This window comes from Aplysia californica, unplaced genomic scaffold, assembly GCF_000002075.1.
Source record: "Aplysia californica isolate F4 #8 unplaced genomic scaffold, AplCal3.0 scaffold00054, whole genome shotgun sequence".
Classification (NCBI taxonomy): Eukaryota; Metazoa; Mollusca; class Gastropoda; order Aplysiida; family Aplysiidae; genus Aplysia; species Aplysia californica.
Window position 1 is genome coordinate 801,648 of NW_004797324.1, and position 6,015 is coordinate 807,662.

Here is a 6,015-nt window from a genome sequence, read left to right on the forward strand (position 1 = left end):
TTTTTTGGGGGGGGGTTCATTACATCACAGTTTTCACGGTTATTGTTGTAAGTACAGTTGGTGACAATTTTGATCATCACTGGGACAGGATACATTGGATTTTATTTCTGACAATGACACGTAACATTTCGATCTAAGAATAAAGACGCGTCTGTCTGTCTGTCAGTCTTGGTTATAACAGGATTTCGACTGTAGTAAGATTATAATAAACCCCCGAGCCCGATCTTTTATAATGTATAGTAAACAAGTTTGTTTATATAGCAGCCATTCGGAATAGGCATGCTCAGCTATAACAGTGGTCCAACTACACACATGTACACATATATGTACAAAATCCTAAAACAACCGGATAGGAAAGCATAAAAAAGCAAATGAATCAAACCAACATCCATGGCTAATTGTATGTACCTACATGACCCACAATAGTCCTTATTTGATTATAAATGATAATCCATGAATGCTGGGGGGGGTCAAAAATATTGAAAGAATGGCAGAATCTGGAAACTCCCGCCTCCTTTTGCAAACAGACGACAATGACATCAACAAAGATCTATTACTGGCATTGGGAAAAGCATGGGGTTCTAAAAAAAAGTTATACAACATTTTTTTCTAAATATCTAACTCAAAATTTGTACTACAATGTTTTAATTTGGAACAGATATAATTCATTGAAAAGGTATCTGTTTGACATGAATGTTTTAAAAAGAAACTCATTTTCGAAAACAAAACAGGCTTTTATAAAAACTACATATAAATGCAAAATGCGCCTATTGAAAAGATCTCGTAAGGAAAGTCATGAAGTGATTGATTTTTTTTTTAAATCTAATCTTTCCAATCCTTGTAACCTTTAAACAATATTCCTTTTCTCCTTCAAACTCAGAAAGTATTTTTTTAATCTGGAATTCCAAGAATCAATGGTCTTTATGTCGTCCTTTGGACGCGACACATTTTAACGCGTCGTTCGTAATGTTCAGTAGTGGCCAAACACAAGGATCCACTCAACCATAAGTACACCTTACAATATGGAGCTGTTTCTAGAGACAATAGGGGGGGGGGTGAGGTTGCCCAAAAAGGCAGCATGCGGAGTTGATATATATATAACCTGAAAGGTGAACATGGGCTTTGCCAAGGAACCAAATGTCATAGAGAAAATGTTCACTCTTTTCAAGACGATCGAGGAATTATGAACATATAGCTATCATCTGATAGCTTTGCGAACGGGAAAATGGAGTCGTTTGACGAAGATCTGCCTTGAGAATGCGGACCGTTGAGATGGAGCAAAGTCATTGCTGCAGACATCGTCTACGGACAGACGTCTCATGGGGCTCATCTACTGAATTCTGCATCCTTGTGACGTAGGGGTGCGAACGGTGTGTTTTTGACCCGAAGAGGTCGTTTTGTCTGGGAATTTTCAGTTGTGGTTCTCCTATTATATATATATTTATTTATTTTTTATATTTTAAAAAAAATGTTTTTACATTTATTATTATTATTATTATTATTATTATTATATATATATATATATATATATATATATATATATATATTTATCTCTCGAAGTGAGTGTGTGTGTGTGTATGTGTGTCTGTTCGGTTCTCTCTGTCTCTCTCTGTCTGTCCATCTGTTCGTTCTCTCTCTCTCTCTCTCTCTCTCTCTCTCTCTCTCTCTCTCTCTCTCTCTCTCTCTCTCTCTCTCTCTCTCTCTCTCTCTCTCTCTCTCTCTCTCTCTCTCTCTCTCTCAGCTCTCTCTCACTGTATGTGTATATGAGTGTGTGTGTGTGCGTGTGTGTGTCCGTCCGTCTCTCTCTCACTCTCTCTCTCCTCTCTCTCTCTCTCTTTCTCTTTCTCTGTCTATCTATCTATCTATCTATCTATCTATCTATCTATCTATCTATCTATCTATCTATTTTAGTTTAGTTTAGTATGGGGTTTTACGGCGCTCGCAACTTCATAAGGTTATATGAGCGCGCGAAACAAGTTGTTTTTTTCTCAACAGCTCACTGCTCGGCCTGATTCTGGTCAATATTTCTAATCAAAATTGTTAAAACGCTAAAAATCGAGTGTAAATAGATTTTAAATTTAAAACAACTTTCTAAGTAACACTTAAGATCTTTCAAACAATCTATTTTATAATTTCCCCAAAAGGCCAATGGTTTTCATAAAATCTAAAATTCTGTTGGGAACAACCACGGAAAAAACATATTGCAATTTTTTGCATTAAAGTATTTCCTTCGGGTCTCTTCGAAGTCTAGACATTCGGTTAAAATGTGTCTAATGGTAAAATCTGTGTCGGCGGCTTCTCATCTCCCTGAAGGAGGTATTTGTGTGTTAAGGTCGTGTTTCTAAGACGTAATCGAGTAAAAATGACTTCGTCTCTTCTGGAGAGGCCCGAAGGATTTCGCTGTCCAGTTTGGGTTTAATATTGTGAAGTTTGTTTTTTTGTCTGTTTTTTTCAATGCCTCTCCCACAGACTGGAGGTGTACTTTTTTACTTTATTTTTAAAGTCAGTCTGTGAGAGAGTGTTCGTCGTTGATCCCAACAGAAGGGATAAGGATTTCTTTGACAGGTGATCTACCTGCTTGTTTCCTCGGATGCCTACATGGCTAGGTAGCCATGCGAACACGATTTTTTCCCCGGTTTCAGTCAAGGAGTGTATTTTTTTTGTAGCCTAACTCTCTTTGGGTGTAGGAGTGTGTAGTTTGTGAGTGAGGTCATGCAAGACAGAGAGTCAGAAAGGATAAGGAAAGATTTGTTAAGAGAATTTTCAGCGGAGTCCAGTGCCATGTCAACGGCAGTGGCCTCCGCAGAGAAAATGGAGGCTTCGGGATGGAGTCTCCTTTGATGTGTACTGTTTGAATATAGGGCTGAGGCGCCCACACCAGAGTTCTGTTTGGAGCGATCTGTGAAGATAAGCTCAGCACCAGGGTATTTTAAAATAAGTTTTCTGTATTCTGCTTTAAATGTTGTGGTGTTTGTGTTTGCTTTGTCGTGTGTGGTCAGCTGTTAGTCAACTTTTGTCTTGGTGAGGTGCCACGGAGGGAGGTCGGGGAAAAGAAATTGTCGGATGTCTTGTTTGGAAAATTGTTTGTTTTTGAGGTCCCCAAGGACTCTGAGGCCAAAGGGTTTGATGAGTTTTTCGTTGTTTTGGAGTTTGTTTATGGTTTATGGGTTTGTTTTAAAAATGCAGTATCGTGCTGGGTTCTCTGGTGTTGAGCTCTGTTTAATTTCGTATTGTAGAGAGAGTCGTGTGCGTCTGAGTGTGAGTGATGGTATGTTTGCCTCGGCCTGGAGGCTCTCCACCGGAGAAGTGAGGAAAGCCCCCAGAGCGAGGCGGAGTCCTTGGTTTTGCACTGGGTCTAGCAATTTTAGGACGTGTGGTTTTGCTGATCTGTGGCCTTGACAGCCGTAGTCAAGCCTGGATCGGAAAAGGGAGATGTACAAGTGGAGAAGGTGTTTTGAGTCCCCGCCCTACTCTGGACGCGATCGAATTTTCAAAGCGTTTAACGCTTTCTGGCACCTCACACGAAGGTCTTTGATGTGTGGAATGAAAGTGAGTTTTTTGTCGAATATAACACCGAGGAAACGAGCCTGGTCCTGGACGGGAATTCTTTCCCCGTATAGTGTCAAATCAGGCTGCAGTACGCGTCTGCCTGATCGGCAGAAGTGTACTGCAACCGTCTTTGATGGGGAAAACTTGAAACCGTTGTTGTTTTTGCCCACTTTTCAAGTTTGTGCAGCTGCCAGCTGCCTTTCCATAGATCTGATCTTAGAGGAGGGTTTTTCGAACGGCAGCATATCAAGAAGTCGTCAACGCATAACGAGCTGTCTATGCTATTCTGGAGGGTTTTTACGATAGAAACTATTTTGATTTCAAATATAAGAGAGGAGAAATGAAGCTCCCCTGGGATATTCCCTCCTCCTGTCCGTGGGGGTCTGAAAGGGAAGATCCGACATTAACCTGGAAGGAACGGTTCCTCAGGGAATTGCCAAAGAAGGCAGGGAAGTGACCGCGTAGGCCGAGAGCGTGCAGGTCTCTGAGAATGCCGTACTTCCAGGTTGTGTCGAAGGTTTTTTTCTAGGTCGAAAAAGATGGCAATCATGTGGCCTCCTTCGGCAAACGTCTCGCGTGTAAAGGTCTCCAGGCGGACCAGGTGATCCAGAGTGGATCAAGTTTTCCTGAATCCGCACTGGAGACCGCTCGGCGAGCCCGTCGTTTCCAGAAACCACATGAGTCGCCTGTGGATCATTTTCCCTATAAGTTTGCACAGACTAGTTAGTGCTATTGGTCTGTAATTGGATGGGTGTGTGTGGTCTTTGTTTGGTTTTGGTATTGGAATGACAGTGGCGAGACGCCAAGACTGCGAGAAGGAGTGTGACCGCCACAAGTCGTTGAATATGTCTAGTAGGAGGCAAGTGCTTATGTGGGTAAGTGTCTAATGATCTGGTTGTGGAAGCCATCCGGTCATGGGGCTGTATTGCCCAGGTCCGAGATGCACGATGTTAGTTCGTCTAATGTGAAGTCTGCTTTGTAGATTTCAGTGTTGTTTGAGTGGAAGTTTAGGTGTTGTTGTTCTCACTTAGCTTTGATGCTTTAGAAGGTGGTGTTGTAGTTTGCTTGGGATGAGTTTTTGGCGAGAGAAGTAGCTATTGTGTTTGCGAGGTCTACCTATGTTTCAGCTGTGGTTCCATCCGGCCTCTGGACGAGCCGGATGGTGTCTGTGCGTCTACCCAATTTTTTAAAGCCACACTGTATTTTGAAAACTTGATTGAGTGGTGTCTCACTGTTGATTTTGGAGATGTATTTTCTGAATGATTGTCTTTTGCTCTCCCAGAGGCATCTACGTGCCTCAGCTCGAGCTTTTAGGTAATTAATCTTGTTTTCTGTAGTGGTGTTGTCGACAGCTTTTCGATATGCTGCTTTCTTTTTCTTTACTGCATCATCACAGTCGTCAGAGAACCAGATCCTGTTCTTCCGGGGTTTTGTTTTTGTTTTTGGTATGTGTTTGTGGCATATTTCTAGGAGCTTTTCGTGGAATTTTTTGTAGTTGAGGTCGAAAGTGGGATTCAGAATCTGGGAACATTCAGAGGCAAACTCGTCCCAGTGTGCTCTTTTGAAGTTGAAGCGTACTGGGATCGATCGTTTTGGAGGCTATTGGGTTTTTTTAGAAGGATGGGGAAATGATCCGTACGGTCATCCAGCACAGAACAACTCAAAATCTGGGTCCAGGTCAGGGGTACAAAAGGTGAGGTCAAGGCATGAAGTGTCATAAAGTGGATCTGTTTCTGTAAGTGGGGGACTTATCATTTAAGAGGCAGATGTTATTTTGGAATAAAAAATCTTCTATTATTTTTCCTTTCTGGTCTGTAGGTTTGTCTCCCCAAAGGGGGCTGCGGGCATTAAAATCACCTAGCAAAATAAAGGGTTTTGGAAGCTGAGCCTTAAGTTATTTAGTTGGGTTATTTTGAGGGGGTAATTAGGTGGGATATACACTGAGCAGATCGTGATTGGTCTATGCAGGGTGACCCGTACGGCAATAGCCTGGAGGGTCGTCCTAAGATGTACTTGTCTGTGGAGAGTGTTGTAGTCGGTGTAGATGGTGGCTCCACCGGAAGCAATCTGGTTCTCCGTCAATGTGATGATACGCAGTAAATCCTCTTTAGTCTATGGTTGAAGCCGAGGCTAATTTTGTTTCTTGTATACAGGCCACAAGTGGGCACAGTATGGCCTGTAGGTGTTGCAATTCTGCAATGGACGGTCGGATTCCGCCGGCATTCCATTGCAGGTTTGCCATTATCTCTTTTAATATTGGAGCACAAAGGCCCCGGCTTCGAAGAAACACTGTGACTCCTCTTTGCCGGGGAGGCAGAGTGTTTTCTAAGCTGCCGTCCTATATTGGACGGCGGCCTAGTGGGGGATTTGGAAGAGTGACGGGCTACGCTCTTCACGGGGACATGCCGGGGAGGGGGGTCGGAGCTGTCCTCGTCCATAGGCAGGGGTGTGTCTGCTTTGGGGGGG